Source organism: Adiantum capillus-veneris, chromosome 3, assembly GCF_014529385.1.
Source record: "Adiantum capillus-veneris isolate H3 chromosome 3, ASM1452938v2, whole genome shotgun sequence".
In the NCBI taxonomy this organism is placed as follows: Eukaryota; Viridiplantae; Streptophyta; class Polypodiopsida; order Polypodiales; family Pteridaceae; genus Adiantum; species Adiantum capillus-veneris.
This window is the reverse complement of record NC_140933.1, coordinates 112,974,413-112,993,559: the sequence shown is the minus strand read 5'-3', so window position 1 is coordinate 112,993,559 and position 19,147 is coordinate 112,974,413. Positions and strand designations below refer to the sequence as shown.

General features: G+C 42.8%; 1 pseudogene; it reads right to left on the bottom strand.

Annotated features, from left to right (window-relative positions):
* Positions 1 to 15,274: 15,274 nt before the first annotated feature.
* LOC147461507 (uncharacterized) lies at positions 15,275 to 16,179 on the bottom strand (annotated as a pseudogene).
* Between the last annotated feature and the right edge of the window lie 2,968 nt (positions 16,180 to 19,147).

The following is a 19,147-nucleotide window of genomic DNA, read 5'->3' as shown; positions in this document are numbered from 1 at the left end:
TTTTGTTCATTTTTTAGGGTCTTTTGACCAGTTGGCTTTTTTGCCTGTGTGAGTAAATGAAAGCTTGGGATTGGTGTGTTGCCAAGCTTGCCATTGAAGCTGCATACATTGGTTGTACTACTCCCTATGCAATAATACCACTCGTTTGCCCCAATCTCTTGTGTTGCTTTCCCTGAATCCCCTCCTCTTCTCTCGCTCTTTGTGTATTGTTCATTGCTTGCAGAGGGTTTGCGTGCAACTCGAGAGGTGCTACCAAGAGGGAAGATTAGGAGAGCTTTGTGATTCGGAAAGGGTGAGTTGAGCCGCATGGGTGTTTTTGTATTGTGGGAGTTTTTTTGCAAGGTGTGAAGTAGTTGTTTTGTATGTGGGAGCGGAGTTGTTAGTGCAAATAAGCCAATTTGAAGGTGTTTTTTGAGAGGTTAGGGGTGTTGTGGGATCCCTGGGCTATAGAGAGGCAAGTATTTTGTGTGTTGGGTGTGTTCCCTATTCCCCCTCTCCACCGGCTTGAACTCCTCGTCGCAAGAATCCCCCTTGTGTGCTGGGGTGCCTTTGTCCAAGGTTGGTCGCAGATGATTTTTTCTCTTTTTGAGAGCCTTGATTCGAGGATGCCGAGAAGTCAAAATTCAGAGACAGAAGGTGTGGGCGGAGCCGAGAAAGTAGCATTTCAGGTGGTGGTTACAGCTTGGTAGTAGGATCTGGGAGCAGAGAATGGGATTCAGATAAAAAGAGCCAAAAAAAAAAGTTTTTTCCACATGGTTTTGAAGGGGTTCATAACCCTTGAGATTGCAAGACAGTGGGGAGCCGCCACGTGGCAGCTCCACTAAACCCACATGCATAGTCGAAGTGCAGTGGAGCACGATATATAACCTACAATGTGGTTTCATAAGCATCCAAGAGGTGTGAAGGGAGCTCCCCTCCCCCCTAGCTATGGCGTCCGTGGGTCGGCGCTGCTATGGCACTGCGTGGCTGGTCCGGCGGCGATTTTGGGTGGAGCAAGCGAGGTGGTGCGCCCGTGGGAGGCCGCATGGTGGTGGTTGATTCAGCGATGATGTGGCAGGAGAAGGGGCGGTGTGAGTAAGTGAAAGCTTGGGGTTGGTGTGTTTCCAAGATTTCCATTGAAGTTGCATACATTGTTTGTACTACTCCCTTTGCAATAATACCACTCGTTTGCCCCAATCTCTTCTCTTGCTTCCCCCCAATCCCCTCCTCTTCTCTCGCTCTTTGTCTATTGGTCATTGCTTGCAGAGGTTTTGCCTGCAGCTCGAGAGGTGCTACCAAGAGGGAAGATTAGGAGTGCTTTGTGATTCAGAAAGGGTGACTTGAGCCGCGTGGGTGTTTTTGTGTTGTGGGTGTTTTTTTGCAAGGTGTGAGGTAGTTGTTTTGTATGCGAGAGCGGAGTTGTTAGTGCAAATAAGCCAATTTGAAGGTGTTTTTTGAGAGGTTAGGGGTGTTGTGAAATCTCTGGGCTATATAGAGGCAAGTATTTTGTGTGCTGGGTGTGTTCCCTATTCCCCGTCTCCATCTTCCGGTGCCCCCACTGAGGAGCTGTCTGATGCCCCAATTTGCGGTTCGAAGTGGTGTTTTTTTGCCAACAAAGCGGTTGGTGGATGGTCGAGATGTTTGATGTTTGAGGTTGAAGTTGACGGAGATGGTGGAGCTTGGTTTTGGCCCCATATTTATGTGCGTCGAAGATCCTGAGGATTGGTTAGCTGATTTCGAATTATGGCTGTTGTCGATGCGTATATCGACGGATTCAAAAAGGTTACAGATGGTGCCGCTGTTGATGCGAGGACGAGCCATGGTGTGGTTTGATGGCTTAGAGAGCAGTGATCGAGAATCATGGCAAAGGTTGCAGAGTCAGTTTCTGAAGCGGTTTCGAGAGGTGATTACGGAAGAAAAAGCTGGTGCAAGACTGAAGGCAGTACGCCAGGATGTAAGTAAATATTTCTCTATTTTCATTGAGCAGTTTGAAGCTTGTTGGAAGCAGTTAGAGATTGCTACTGGGGTCAAAAGCAATCAATCTTTGAAGCTGTCAAAGCTGTTAGAGTGCTTGCATCCGAGGATTAGAGAAAAGGTCGAAGATGGCACGGATACCTATGAAGACATGGTCTATCTGGCAAAGATAAAGAGCAGAAAGGTGAAGCGGAAGCTGGAGTTGGGAATGCTAAAACCAGCAGATTATATGCCTGTTGCAGAGGTAGCAAAGTGCTCTTGGTTCCAACCAAAGGTGATTCCAGTTGTGCAAAATGCAATGCCTGTGGAGGTAAGACCTACTATTGGTTACGTTCCTTGGAGGTTTCCAGTTTCAGATGTGCATGTGCCAAGGGGGGAAGAGCTTGTCAACAAGGAGAAGATCCATGTCGAGGTGAACCAAGATGCAAAAGTGGTAGCAGATGTGGAGATTCCAGTACGAGTTGAAGAGGTAAAGAACGTTTTTGTTGAAAATTTGCATGAAAAGGTAGCGGAATGCAATAGAAATGCAGGTACCAAGGGTTCAGAAGCTGATGGAGAAAGTTTGCAAAGCGGTAGAGATGGTCAAGCTTTTGTGGAGCAGCAAGTGGATGCAGATGCTGATACAGAGTCGGTATATGATGCTGACGCCGATGATGATACAAGCTCGATTAGCTGGGAGACAAGCGAGGAGAATAATGCGGATGAGTATACATCCTACGAAGAGGAGACGGAATTTGATGAACCCAAACTGATAAAGGTAAAGCTTCCCTCTTATATGTTTGATGATATGGTAATAGCACATGTGAAAGAAGAGCAGGGAACAGAGCAAACCGAGGTAGCTGATGAAAGCCAAAAGGTGCGGTTTGGGCCTACATATGACAAAATGCAAGTGAAGGTGGTGTGCGGTGCCATGCTAATGGTTGTGCTGATCAAAGTAGCAGTGGAGTGTGCCATGGTGCTGCAACAGATGCACCATTTTTCCAATAGAGATAAAGCGGCCATGTCTATGGAGGAACTGGAGAACGAGTTTCTCTCTTCCATAGAGGAGCATGATGCAGCGGTAGAAAAGGTGATTGAGGAGCAGGAGACTGAAGCTGGACAGAATGAAGTGCTAAGTGACCTTGAAGGGCCAATCGATGATGAAGGGCTTGATGACAGTGTGAGTGATTTCGAAGAGGAGGTGCAAGAGAGCATGAAGCCAGTGCAAGAGATGTGTTCTATGGCATATGGAGGAGGCTCCGAGGATGTGTCCAAGCTTTCAAAAGAGATATGCAACCCATGGTTGAAAGGTATGCTTGTAAGTGCAACTGTGCAGTATGTTATCCATCAGATACGGGGTTCCTTTGAGAGGAGCTCTACTTTACATGGTTGGGAGGGAGGGTCAGAAGTGTTGGTTTGTAAAAATGATGTGGTTGCAGAACCAGTTCTTTCGGTTGGTTCGAGTAATCTGTTTGTAGAACCATATAGGTTGATGAGGCAAGATGATTTCCGAAGAGGTGCTAAAGTGCTATGGGCCTTTTGTGTGCATGGATGGCAACGTGCTTGGGTAGGGCACTGTTGGATGTTGTTACAGATGGATGAAAGTGAACAGAGCCAGGTGTTCGATCCAGGTGGAAGCTATGTTATGCAGGGGGTGGGGCAACCCATTTGAAGGTTTGATAGTAGGGTGCAATAAAATAGTGTACATATGGTTTTAGTTTTCTCATAGTGTGTGACAGGTTTTGCAGTTTCTAGTGGAATAAAGCTTTTATGTGGTTGACCATAAATGCTCAACAGGGGGGTGGGCAATGATGATGCAGCCAAAGTGTATCGACTCTAGAAGGTGGCATGGACAGGTGTGTAGAGGCAAGCAAAGGCATGGCAAAGGACTGAAGCAGCTAGGAAGATCTGGGAATGGCAGGTAGCAGCGGAAGTGTATGCATGATGCCAATTTTAGGCCAAGGAAGGCTCCACAATGGGCTAATTAGGGTAACAGGTGAAGGAGATGCAAAGTGCAGCCTTTGGGTCCAGAAATGAAGAGCTTGAAGTGCTGAAGGAACAGGTCCAGACGGCTCATCAAACCGAGCTACAGAGCCCAAGTTATTGAAGGTTGAAGCTTTGGTGGTTGCAAATTTTTGCCGGACAGGGCAATGGGAGATAGATGGTCCAAGTGGGATTTAAGGTATAGATGTGTAGAGCTCAATTCATGGAGCCTACCCGTCTTTTCGGATTGCGGATCGGAGCCATGGTTTGCAAGATATGATCAATTGAAGTTTTCCAAGGGGCCGGGTCGGAGCCCACTTTACTGCATTGGAGGATGTGCTACCTGGCGTCTTTTGAGTACCAACAAAGTTCTAGAGCAGGTTGTACATCATAAGGAGCTAGAAGGAAGTGACTGCACGCCAAACGGAGTCCGGAGCAAAAAGTTATAGCAGTCGGGAGCTGGGGTGCCTTTGTCCAAGGTTGGTCGCAGATGATTTTTTCTCTTTTTGAGAGCCTTGATTCAAGGATGCCGAGAAGTCAAAATGCAAAGACATGAGGTGTGGGCGGAGCCGAGAAAGTGGCATTTCAGGTGGTGGTTACAACTTGGTAGTAGGACCTGGGAGCACCGAATGGGATTCTTATAAAAAGAGCCAAAAAAAAAGTTTTTTCCACATGGTTTTGAAGGGGTTCATAACCCTTGAGATTGCAAGACAATGGGGAGCCGCCACGTGGGAGCTCCACTAAACCCACATGCGCAATCGAAGCGCAAAGGAGCACGATATATAACCTCCAGCGTGGCTCTTTCATACCCATCCAAGAGGTGTGAGGGGAGCTCCCCTCCCCCCTAGCTATGGCGTCCGTGGGTCGGCGCTGCTATGGCACTGCGTGGTCGATCCGACAGCGATTTTGGGTGGAGCAGGCGAGGTGGCGCACCCGTGGGAGGCCGCATGGTGGTGGTTGATTCAGCGGTGACATGGCAGGAGAAGGGGCGGTGCCCGCGCCCGTTTGGGTCAAAACGTTTGAGGTAAGGGGTGTACTACCCCCCCCCCCCCCAATAGCGACATCGCTATTGCCTTGGTAGGGGAGGGGTCCCGCTGCAGCAAAGAGGTGCCAGTAAAGGCAAAGGCTAAAGGCACTCAAGGGCAAAGAGAAAGGGAAGTCCGGGCGGCCGGATCGGATAAGGACGAGAGATGAGGCATGCAAAGCTTTCCAAAATAAACTAGGCCAAGTGTTGGCAATGCATAAAAATTCTAAAAGAAGCTCCAAATGAAGTGCACGACATGGAAGACTCACCCATTTTTTCTTTTTTGGGACTCCTAGGCACACCCCTATAAAAGGAGGTTTTTGTTCATTTTTTAGGGTCTTTTGACTAGTTGGATTTTTTGCCTGTGTGAGTAAATGAAAGCTTGGGGTTGGTGTGTTGCCAAGCTTGCCATTGAAGCTGCATACATTGGTTGTACTACTCCCTATGCAATAATACCACTCGTTTGCCCCAATCTCTTGTCTTGCTTCCCCCCAATCCCCTCCTCTTCTCTCGCTCTTTGTGTATTGGTCATTGCTTGCAGAGGGTTTGCCTACAGCTCGAGAGGTGCTACCAACAGGGCAGATTAGGAGTGCTTTGTGATTCGGAAAGGGTGATTTGAGTCGCGTGGGTGTTTTTGTGTTGTGGGTGTTTTTTTGCAAGGTGTGAGGTAGTTTTTTTGTATGCGGGAGCGGAGTTGTTAGTGCAAATAAGCCAATTTGAAGGTGTTTTTTGAGAGGTTAGGGGTGTTGTGCAATCCCTAGGCTATAGAGAGGCAAGTATTTTGTGTGCTGGGTGTGTTCCCTATTCCCCCTCTCCACCAGCTTGAAATCCTCGTCGCAAGAATCCCTCCCCCTCTATGAGTCCTCTCTCTCTATCTATCTCTAGACAAGAATATCTCTATAGAAGAATCCCTCTCTCTCTCTCTCTCTCTCTCTCTCTCTCTCTCTCTCTCTCTCTCCACAGGAATCCCTCCCTCTATTATCTATAGTATACATTAGAACTTGTCCATATTTTCTTCTCCATTCAATATTAAGATTAAATGGTCATGTGTTAATGCAAGTATGGATGATGGTGAGTTTCTTTCTCCTTTGTCACCCCAGCAGAGGATGTGGTACGAGGACCGTCATCGCTCTAGAGCACCATCACGTCTCTCCACTCCCTCGGCATCTCCCTCTATTTTTGAGCATTCAACACGCTCTGAGACTTTGGTGTTGATGAGAGGATCTTCACACTCTTCTAGGCAACGTCGCTCTAGTGGTGGCGGTGGCGGTTGCTGTGGGGATGCTGCCGCTGATGCCTCAACATCGCCTCGTGTTCAACGAGTCTCCTTACCTTCCCCTTCTTTGTCCACCCCCACACCAGCCACGGCCTCACCATCTATGCTAGGTTTTGCGTGGCTATCGGCCGTTACTGGCTACACACCACTAGCTACTCCTTCGGGAGTCACCCCAGTCAACACTCCTCGCTTTGGGGCCCAGACTCCATTGGAGACACCAGGAGTCCCTAACCCCATCAAGACGCCACTAGAGACATCACTCAAGACCCCTGTCGAGACACCCAGGTTCACGCGTCATACGCAAGAGGACTTACCATACTCGATCGACATCAGCGGTGGTATCATCTTGGATGATGAAGGCAAGAAGGTGATCTTGCACATGCGCGGTCTTTGGTCTGCGATGTTTCGAGACTACATACTAAACACCTAGAGTGAAATGCCAAATGAATTAAAAGACTGAGTCATCAGCATGTTGCATGACGATTTTTCCGTCTCAAGTCGGGATGAGCGCTTCAATGAAGACCTGATGAAGGTTTGAATGCGCAAATACTACAAGCACAAGCATTTTGAAGTACAAAAAGAAATAAATCATGGGTGGAACAGACCAGATTGGCTGGCCAAAGAAGATTGGAAGAATGCAAAGCACACACCGCACGAGAGTCTTGACAAGTGGAAGCAACAAAAGGAGGCAGTCAAAGCGCGAGTAGAGGCAAGGAGCTCGCACCACTTGGGGAGCGACGGGTGGGCATTATTTGAGACCGATTTTGTAAGTGTTTTTGTATTGCCATTTAGGTTTGGTAGTTACATCTATTTTTACTTTTAAATTCTAACATAATGTATTCTTTGTATATTCTAAATAGTGGGCAATGACAGGACCGGACCCCACCCCGTACAAGCACGAATACACGGGCAAAAAGGGTTTAAATGCCCTGATGGACATTCTCAGTTCTTGCGACGGCATGGTTAGTATTTCACTTTACTCTTTTACATTTGTTGTATTTGAATGATAAGCTAAGAAAATAGTTTTTTTTGTAAATATATGTTTATACTTACAAAAAGTTTTATTGTTTTCTTCTACAAAATCCAATAGATACGCTGCTTGGATGCTATGAGACGTCTGATTAGAGGACGTAAGTCTAGACGTAGCCAGATAGCACTAGTTTTCTTTTGTCATAGCATGTATAATGAGATGATATGTGTATCTCTTTTTGTAACTATTGAAAAACGATGTATTTTCTCAAATCACTGACAATTGTGTTGTAATTATTACATTTGCAAAGCTTAACAATCAAGTGATTTTGACTATGATGTGTATAATTTTGTCATTGATTTACTTTCGTCAATTCACTTTTGTCCAATTACTTTTGTCAGTTGGTATCTTTATTCTGCAAACAATACTATGCATGATGGAGTTAATGGTTATATTATCTTGTGGGTGACTACTTTGGGTCTATACCTTGCACTTTCTTTCAAAGGTTTGGATTCATTTAGGTATACTTTATTGTGGAAACATTCAATATGGTTGATGGGTGGCAGTGCATTCAATGCTCTGCCACCCAAAAAAATTTACTCGCGAGCATCGCTATAAGTGTCTCTATATAAGGTTCTGCAACGTCGCTTTGAGCATCGCTACAGAAGTACTACAATTATCGCTATAGGCGTCGCTAAATAGCGACGCAAATAGTGATGCCTATAGTGACGTTCTTGTAGCGACGCTTTTAGTGATGGTCATAGCAACGCTGGGGAGTAAAAAAACCCAATGTATTTCCGTCGCTAAAAGCGTCACAAGTGTGTGTAACCTCTTGTAGTATTAGAGCTTGAGCATGGTGTTGAGACTAGTGTAGATTTATAATATTAAGTACAAAATCATCAATCACAAGAGGGTAGCTATCATGAAGAAATAGATAGCTATCATGCAAAAAACACAGATACCATGAAGAAATAGGTAGCTACCATGCAGAGTAGATGGCTACCATGCACAAAACAGATAGCTACCTTGCAGAATACATATACCTACCATTCATAAACAAGTAGCTACCATGCAGAAAAGACATCTACCATACAACAAGATTTATACTAGTGGCATTTTTAAGGAGTCTCCAACATAGTTCACTAAGCCTTACAAATTTCAACTTAACTACAAATGACTTGAAGTACCGCGTACCAATTTCTCTACAATATCACAAATGCTAAGAAATACTAGATATCCATTTTAGTATGAATCGAGTTACAAACTCAAGAAGGTTGATATAAATAGGCCAATGATACAAAGAAAGGTTATCAACTCCTATTGGCTGTTTACACATTTACATAGGCCCAAACCTAAACTTGGTATCTTTCGATTGAGTCACTTTTCTATGTAACCTATATTTGATCACATATTGGGAAACATGGTCCTTGTCATTTGAGATCATGTCCATCATGACATACTGTTGAGGATCCTACACACAGTTCCACCCATTTAGCCATGTCAATAGAGTGTTTGTGAGGTAGCAAGGATCCTATGATTTTTCATCCGGTTCAAATGTTGATGGACATATCATTGTTGTATAGGTGTTCAAAGTATTTTTATACCGTGTATCATCTACCATAAGAACCGATGACACCATCCGATGTGGTCTCCTTTTTAGTAGCTCGCGTAATCCCTTTACAAAAATTGGTTTTGCTTCACTGTCTCGTAGCTCTATGATATCAATAAGTCTGAAAGGAAATTTGACGCATGCAGTTTGGGACCATTGATCTTTCCAGATGCTGGGGTGCATCCCACTCAAGCAACCCTTCAGTGTAGCGTTCATGTTTCTATTTGTGCAGCTTGGCGAGATGCATAGGTGAAAAATGGCCGCGCATTCATGAAGAAATTCACACACATTTGACCTGATGATGCAAAAGGTGCCATGGTCACTGCCTCGTAGCTCTATGATATCAATAAGTTTGAAAGGAAATTTTACGCATGCAGTTTGAGACCATTGCTCTTTCCAGATGCTGGGGTGCATCCCACTCAAGCAACCCTTCAGTGTAGCATTCATGTTTCTATTTGTGCAGCTTGGCGAGATGCATAGGTGAAAAATGGCCGTGCATTCATGAAGAAATTCACACACATTTGACCTGATGATGCAAAAGGTGCCATGGTCACTACCTCCCTTAAACACTTTTCGATAGAAAAAACCTTTGCTACTCGGAGGGATCTTTGGATGGGGGTATCTTCTCAAGAGAACCCCGTTCATGTCTAATACCAAGACTTTTTGAGCAAGACGGGTTAAGGGGGCATACCCCTCATCAATGGATCAGTCACGAAGCTAAGTGGGAAAGGCATTAGAACATCCTTCCATTGGGTCACATCCAAACTTACATCTTTTTGTAGTTTTGGCGAATGCAATTCACTAGGAATATCTGGCTGCACATGTTGCCCAAGAGAAGACCCTGTCTGATGTACTTCACACAGAGGCTCTGGCTACACATCTTGCGCAAGGGGGGAATCTTGTTGAGCATCACCCATAGGGACTAAGTCTGGAGGGGTCTCTGGCTACACATATGTGGATGCCCCGTCAGTAGTAGCATGGTCTTCATCATCAGACATGCTACCACTCTTCATGTCAAAATTCTTTCTTCTTGAGTTTTTCTATCCTACTGTAGCCTCGATATCCTCTGTTAAGCCCAATCCCATTTCAGGACTTCTACTTGTTGTCCATTCCTTTCTTGGTGCATCCCCACTTGTGTCATCAGTAGCTCTCAAACCAACACAAAGCTCCTAAGGCACAACCCCCGGATCGGCATACTCATCACTTTGCACACTAGGAAAAATAGCTGATGATTGTATCACCAAGAGCATCTCCTTTGTTGGTCTTTCTTTGTTGGCAAAACCTATGCGTCGTAAAGTAGACATGATCTTCAAAACCCCTTTCAATCCTAGGGGCATTACCCATATCCACTTGTTGTAGCCCAAGGGTTCGAGTTCCTCTGAACAAACAGTACGCAAGTAACAATAAAAATTTTGCACTATTTTTTTTATTATAGAGAAAATGGATCTCATCTCAATGGAAAAGGCACCAAAAGACACATGCACTGCATCACAAGACACATGCTTAGACACTTTGACAATGAAAGAGAAACTCGATGTTGATCCAAATAATCTATCGTTACATTTTGAAAGGATTGTGGTACAAAAAAATATAGTGATCTGATACAAAAAGGATTGTGGTAGCACCAAAAAGGCTAATAGAAGGCTTGGCTATAAAGCATCACTCATGGACACTTGGTAGAATTAAAGCCAGACATATTTTTTCCATTGTGTTTGCAACAACTTTTTTGAAGCCCGCTGCACTTACTACACTGGTGTACCCAACCACAACCACAAAATCCTTCTCTATATCACTCTCTGACCCTTTGGCTGCATCCAACCTTTCATTCTCATCTCCCCTTGCACCCCCTATAGGAGCAGTAACCAATTAAATAAAAAAGTCAATCCATATACATGCAAACATCTTAAAGACTACCTAGTTATACCTGAAGTCTTTCTATTTTCCTTTGTTAATCCGTGGCAATGCTAGCGGTTTTGAAATTTTCCTCTTATAGTGGTTCATGACAAGCTAACTAGGTGTAATGTTTATATTGCTACATTTAATCAAGTACTCCCTCTCTATCTTCACTAGGAATTCTCTTAATGAAATTCTCACTATTGTCATTTTAATTCCGTTACAATCAATGTTATTAGACAAATTTTGCTACATTAGTATCAAAGCCATTGGTTTCTCTTTTCTTTTTTAAGAGGAGAGGTTCTAAAAACTTTTTTATGAGAGGTTTCTAAGCTACCAAAGAATAAGTTAGCATACACCTAAATTTTTCTAGCATGGCTGACAATAATAAAGAGAGTAGAGTTTTTAGGCTAGTAGGTTTATGAACTTGCATTAGCCTACGATCATGACTGATTGCTTGTGTTTCATGCATAAAATTGAAATTTCAAGTGGTTAATCTTCATGATAGTTTAAGTGTTTTTTTTCTCTATGTTGTTTAGTTTTTGACTATGATTCACCCAACTTTTAGACGCAAAAAACTCACTTTGCATGATTGTTCATCGTGCTTCATGTTTTTATTCTTTATGGGCTTTCATGCTCATTACTTGTTTTTATGTTTTGCAGCTCAAAAATTCTTCCATGGACTTGCTTTCTACCATGTCACCATGTCTTGCTTTACCGGCACATGAGGACCTGCGCCAAATTAGGAAGAGGGGAATGTTAGCAACAGCTAACACAGGCTACACCGGTTATGCATAAAGCGGAAGATATGTTATGGTTGTGCATAATATTTCCCACTCACTTTGTATAAGTCTTGAGCTCACTTGAAGTTCCAAAGTTGTATATGGTAGTTAGAGGCTCAAGCTTAAACCCATAGTAGAAGGGATTGTGGTGAAAGCCCTAAAAGGAAGCCTTTATGCAAGGAGGCTTCATTCTCGAGGATCCACTTTTGAGAGCTCCCTCTCTCTTGGGTGTTCACTCTATGGCCGAGCCTTGAGCTTAATGCCCATGCTTGAGAGGCTAGTGCTAGCCATTGTAATTAGTGTAAGCGTTTCTTGATTAATCTAATTCTTATTTTCTCATTATTCTAATTCTTCTTTACATTCCATCTTGTGATGAAGTAGTATTACACTTTCATTATTCTAGATTTGAGAGATGTATGTACTTCTTGCTAGTAATGACTGTTATCTCTCTAAGAGCAATTTATTTGCGATATTTAGCATCACAAATTAAATTGATTAAGTTGAGTCTTAATCTTGTAATTTGTGTGTGTGCCCTATTCTTTGCTTCTGTGTAGATAGGTTTTATGAAGCTCTAGCACCATTCACCTTGTGTGTGTAGCTATTGATTAAGTGCCTTGATTGACGTGTGGTAATTAGTGTGTGCTTATCATTAGTGTGCTTGGGGTTTCTAGTCTATGGCAAGTCAGACTTCGGTGGGCTTGATGTGTGTAGGAGTTGTTTGATTAGTGATTAGAGTACGTTTAGATTTAGTCTTGCCATGGCTAATCTCTTCTTACATTGGAGAGGTGATCTCTTGAATCCTCTATTCCATTCATCTGATGCTCGTGCTTCCATGCCCTATCCAGGTTACCGATCCACGGATTTGATAATTTTGTGTGGGTTGTGATTAGGTCGTGCTACAATGGCCTAATCGGCAGAAACCGGGGGGGAGCCGAGAATGGCAGGTGTGTGCGTGTAGTGCCAAATGGCCGGCAAGTGGGTGGGGTCGCCTTGCAACAAATCCACACACACACATACACGTTGCAGATGGCCCACACCACCTTGCTCGCCAGTCCTCGCACTTCACACACATGATGTCGAATGTGCATAAAGACATATGCCCCCTGATCGTGCTACTGCAGCCTGCTGAATCCGCCGATATTCACTGCTTGATGGCACACACACACACACAATGCCTCACTACCTACCTGGCTTGGCACGAGCATACATACACCTACACTCTCTCATGCTGTGCAACCAAGTCGACAACGGCCTCCTGCAACGAGTCAATGCAACCACAGGCATAGCAGAAATCGACACCACAGAAAATTTTAAAAAAAGAAAGAAAAAATTAACCATGGTTTCCTACACACCTCACTTCCCCTCCATTCGAATAAAAAAAATCTTGCATATTATTTCTCAAACAACAAGGGAATTTCGTACGCTAAACCTGTTTGGATGAGCATAATTGTTTTGTGATACTTCGGGTATATGCAAAGTGCTTTGTGAACTGACATATTTTTGAAGAGATGGTGACTTATGACAAGTTTCAATGCTTTGAAGGAGCTTGATACGCTCTCTGATATATACCATGTGGGAGCTAGAATGAAGACGTCAAATGTGTGCTATGCTTCCATTAGGGCCAAAAAAGGACTCAAAAAGGGTTGTTTATTAATCTAAGGATTAAGGAATAGTCCAATAGTCATTTGACACGTATACAAAAGTATGGCACTCTTGTCTACTCTATTTTGGGTTTTGGTGGTCCTATTTTGATGAAGAACGGTTAAATGTCTTGATCATAAGACTGAAGCTGCTATATTTAGGTGCTTTCGGCGAGTGAGCTCATTAAATTTGCGGCCCAGAGCAATGAAGTCTCATCTTTTATTCGAATTTATATTTCACAAAAGCGTTGTCAAAAGATACGAAATCTATGTCAGAAGGCTCTCAAAACAAAGCCATTAATGACAAATCACCTACTTTTTTCAAACGTATACCTTTTTCACTCTCTCTCTATTTTGTGAGAGGTTTAAGTCTTTCCGTCTCTATATTTTCTTTCTTCTTCTCTAATCTCTGAGTTTCCATGGTGTCTTTTGCACGTTGCCCTTCACATAACATAACTTCTTGTGACTTTCATAATGTTAGAGAGGATGGTCTTTGGAAGCCCATATCTTTTCGTGTGAATGACTGGGTAACAATGCTTCCTTCATGCAAAGGTGTATACAAAGTGAAGAGAACTAAACGTGATAAAGTAAAAAACCATTGGAAAGGTCGTGTTCTTTCTTTCAAAGTGACCGACAATGGCTGGCTAGCTAAGATTCAACATGTGTACATGGCCAAGGATACAGTGTTAGATTGGGAAGAGCATCCCACACTGCATTCTTACTGTAAGTTAAAAAAACTTCTATTTGATACAATGAATTTTTCATTCTCCCATTGTTTTTTCTCATTTTTGATTCCATTCCAGATATATTTCCTTCAATAGTTGTGGAATGGTAGCCTGTGGAGAGTCTAAGTGGGATGTTCAAAGCAATGCATAAAGGGATTGCGGATGCTATGTATGCTCACAAGCAACCTTCCTTTTACAAAACAATGGATTTGTTTTGTATATTTTGTAGAATAGAAGGTTCCATCACGAGAAGGTGCATATGGAGAACTACATCAGTTACCCGTTCCTATCATAAGTTCACTTGACTGGGAAGCTCCTAATGCATGTACTATATCCAGCTTTAAATCCAAGATCAAAGAAGACATCCTTAAAGCTATATCTCCGGGCAGGATATCAAGAAGGATTAAAGTTCAATGGTTCTTGCCTATACATGTCTTTGTGGCATGTTTCAAAACAATGGAATTGTAGAGACAAAGAGGATGTGGCTTAATAGAAGACTTTCTATGAATGAACTAGATAATGTTCTTGGAGATGGATGGAGTACCAAAGAAACTTTCCATATTGGTGATAATATTAATTGTAGAGTAAACCCAAATTCTATGTCTATCTCATATCAACCATGTTGTGAATCATTAGTTCTGGGCTACAACTATAGGAGATGGAGAAGCAAATTAGGTAGCTGGGTTCCTCTCGACTCTGAGGAAAATTGTCCACAGTTTGAAATAAAGGTCATAGTCCATCCACGCACCGATTATAGAAGCCTTATAGTAACAACGAATTGGAGACTACATGATGTTAGAGAATCTCTTGAGTTTCTTGATGAAACATCTCCTGAGTATAGATTCAAAGTGGATGAAATTGTGGTGAGCACAAGGATGGAGAATTCAACCTCTTGCATCACATGCCTTCCCCCAAAAAGAGTTGTATTTGAGCCACTTGCAAGGATTTGAAAAAACAAGTTCAATATTGTAATTATTGCATTTTGCAAATATATTTATCTTTTCTCTACCTTATTGTGATCATTATTTATGTTTGTTTTAAACTTACGTGACACCATGATACACACTTAAGAATCAATAGTTGGTATGAAGTATTTGAAGTACAAAATTATGAATCACCAAAGGGTATATGTTCATATGGACAAAATGAACAAAAGTGTACATAGCTTTTGTGGAGTAATCAATCATGAAACTCCATTTTTCTTTTTGCCTGAGAGGATTCTACATCCTCAAAGACCCTTTTATTTTGTGTTCAGAAGGGGGTGAAAGTTCAGGAGTGGGTGGTGGTGACTTGGGCTCCTCAGGGCTTGGCATGGGGGAGTTGGCAAGGGTTGGTGCTTTGGGCTCCAGAGGAGTGGTTGGCTTGGGTGACTTGGCAACCTTCTTTGGCAACATGAATGGTAGCTTGAAAGGTGAGCTAGGTGCCTCCCCCTTACTGTTCTTAGCTATACGACGCTTTTGAACCTTGAATTTCAATGGTGAGTGGAATGGATTGCGCTTTGTATTTGATCTTCTTTTTGCAGTGCTCTTCTTCTTGGTGGGAGTCTTCCCCTTGGCACGACTATTCTTGGCATGGCTCTTCTTTGTAGGACTCTTCTTCTTGCGATCCCTTTTCTTTGTATGAATCTTCTTTGCAGGACTCTTCTTCTTGTGATCCATTTTCTTTGCATCCAAACCCTTGTTGGATCTACCTTTCTTTGGCGGCAAAGGAGATTCTCGATCATTTGGGTTTATTGATCTTTCCAAAACCATAGAAATAGCCTTCTCTCTCACCCACGTGACCCAAGACTCTGGATAGTCATGCAACTAAAACAAATAGAAAAAGGAATTAAAGGACATGAGTACATACATACATAGTTAAGAAATCAAAATAAATCAATGGCACGTGAGATACACACTTACAGTGAGTGTAGTCATCCTGCACCTTGACTCAAGATATCTTCATGCATTGGCAAGCACCCTCCATCCACAAGATTTTGAGTCTGTTTGTAAAGGCACTTTTTGATTGTAGTACTTGAAACCTTCTATATTGTAATCATTATTTGTGGTACTCAGGTGACCAACAATAAGTTTGGCAGCATTGCAAAGAAGACATCAATCAAAAAGCTACTAATAGAAAACAATGGGCCATCAAGCATAGATCATACTTCATACTTATAGTTTACTTCTCCCATGGATAATTGACAATTAATTCATAAATATAATATCTTTCTCCAAAAGATTGAAGATAATAAGACTCCAATGTCCTCTATAAAAAATAACAATTAGCTAGGAATACCACAAAATGTTAGGAGTTAAGATTTACCCTTCAACACAAGGGTATATTATCTAATTGCAGGTCAGCATGTTAAAATCTTCAAAAAAACTTGAAAGGCTTCCTTGCTTGTTAAAAAGGCATTGTGTCACTAGAGGATCAAGTATGGAAATTTGCATAGCTATAGCCTCTGGAAGATCCCTCATAAGACACCTGAAAAAGAAAAAACATCCCCCAATGAGGCCCTTGTGCCTGCACATGCACTAATAATTAGCAAAGGGGAACCACATACGTGAGACAGATGAAGAGCACAGTATCACCAAGCTCAATGTTGGGGTTTACAAGAAACCTTGTGTCTTGAGGGAATATGTCCAAGTACACCTCATCATCTCCACACAAGGAGACATCCACCACCATTTGGCCTGTAACTTTTTCATAAAGGAGAGAGTTGGATGCTCTTAAAATTTCTGCTTGCTCTATAAGGATAGAATCCTCTAACATTATGTCTTGCTCCCTCTCAACCTTCTTTCCTGCTTTCATATCCCGGGCCTTTGTTGTCTCATACTGATGTGTAACATCTTCAATGACAACCCCTGAATCTTTCTGCTTCCTGAAAGGGGGGATATTTAAAATTTGGAAGGCTTTAAGATCCTCAATAGGAATAAGCTCAAGAGCCTTATCAAACTTGTACCTCAGCCTTGACACAAGAAAAAAATCTTTGCTCATAAGTGTGACCCTGTGAGCAAATGCAGTTGCAATGTAGCTATAATGTAGAAAATCCTCGGCAGCTTCTTGAAGGCACATCAAGGCTTGAGATTGCCACCTTACTAAAACAAAGGTTTTGATATTCATGATGCTCACAATTCTATCTAATATCTCTTTGACAACTCTCATGAAAGGTAGCTTTGGAATCAGAAGACAAGTAGACTTTTGTGCTTTTCTTATTTCCCTTAAAGATTTGACTTTATAATTCAATCTTTTTCTAGCAGTAGGCCTCTGACGAGGTTGTGGAGGTGGTTTCTCTGAATCATCTTTCTCTGGATCTTTTGGGGCTTGGTAGACTTTTCTTGAAGTCTATTTTGTCCTTTCCATTTGAGTCACAAAGTACTTCAAAACACCGCACGACACGATAGGGGGGCGACCCAGAGTCTAGACCATCTCACTATCGCGTCCTGTGTGAAAATACTGGGGTTGGTAGCACGTGGCATGAAAAAATGGAAATACATCGGACGATGCGATAGGTGAGCCACCCACAGTCTAGGACATGTCGCTATCACGTCGTATGTGAAGATGCTGAGCTCAAAAGCGCGTGGCACGGAAACATAAAAAGACCCCGCACGACACGATAGGTGGGCCACCCACAGTCTAGAACTTGTCACTATCGCATCGTATGTGAAGACGTTGAGCTTTGGCCTGGAATTATGGAAATACACCGCATGACACGATAGGAGGGACACCCAAAGTCTAGAAGACCTCCCTATCGCATCGTATGGGATAGAGATAAGACGCACTCCGGAAGTGCAGAAAATTGGGCAGAAAGGGGGTCTGCAGGTAGATGAAAATATGCCGGAGAATCTCCCTATTGCGTCGTACAGGATAGAGATAAGACACACTCCGGAAGTGCAAAAAATTTGGTAGAAAGGGGGTGTGCAGGTCGATGAAAAGATGCTGGAGGATGCTTGAGGTATGACACGATGCGAATGTGTGGTTCGGGGGAAGGTGAAAAATGAGCATGTGAGAGAGCTTTTTATACAACCGACAGTCCGTACGATGACCATTGGAATCATGCCATGTGACACGTGTGCATGGATGACACGTGTCCATAACGGTAATTTTTTAGCACCTTATATAAAGCTTGATCTCGACTTTTGTTGGTGTTGTACTTTTATTAGTGCCACACGATGCGAGAATTTTCTCTGCTTTACTTCTCTCTCCACTCGACCACGTCTTCTCTCTTGGTCCCGCACGGTGCAAGGGTACACATTTGCAAAGTCTGGGTGGGGCCTCTATCGCTTGGTTCGGGCTTCTCCCCACTCCACTAGTTTGTTCCCACATGACGTGACTGGAAGGCTTTGCAAGTTGTGAAACGTACCCCGATTGCTTTGTTCAGGCTTCTGTATCCACTCCATCACTTTGGTCCGACGCTTTTTTTGGGCTTCTTTTGGCGCGTCCTTGTCGACAGGCACGACGCAATAGACGAAGGCCGCAGATTGTGTCGAGGGCTTCTATCGCGTCATTTGGGTTCTTTGACTTCACCCTCTGCCTAACTTGTCCGATTTGTTTTTTTTTTCAACCAAACCATGAACGAAGGTCGCGAGGAGATTTTAGAGGAGAGTCCAAGTGAGAAGCTCTTGGTTGTTGTGGTGGATGGTGGTGACATGGAAGTGTATACCAAAGCATATGAAATATTCAACCCTTTGTTTGATCTTGCAGTTATGCTAGACTATTTGAAGGACTTTTGTCAGAAGAATTCAAAGATTTTGAAGAGGCGGTTGAAGGCAAGTGTTTGGTTTTAGATGGTAAGACTTATTGCCATCTAACTGAATTTACTACCAACTCAATTGAGAAAGGAAAAGTAACAAGGAGGTTTGTAAGATTGTCTAAGAAGACTTCCTTTATTTGTCCACCTATCATTTCTTGTCAATTACATTCAAAGCCTTGCAACCTTGTTCCAAAAGAAGTTGCCTTTCTTTTATTTTTGTTCCTTAAAGTTGACATGCAAGGCAAAGCTGATAAGTGAAAGATACAGATGAGGAGGTAATAAATAAAAATGTTTCCATAGTTTTGCCGCTTGAGAAAAGTGAAATTCTAGAAGAGGAGTAAATTGATGTTGCAGCTGAGGAGCAGGAGAGTGCAAATTTTGATGAGGCTCAATTTAGAGCTAGTACTGTCATTGATGAGCCAACAGAGGAGGTAGAGGTGTATGAGGCTTCCGTTACTATTCCGAACCTTCCCTACTTCTATATCAATGGAAAAGAGTATATCCCTCTCCATCATATCCAATGTCTGCTTAATATGAGGGAGGAATACTGTATTGCAACCATTTCTAAAGCTTCTCAG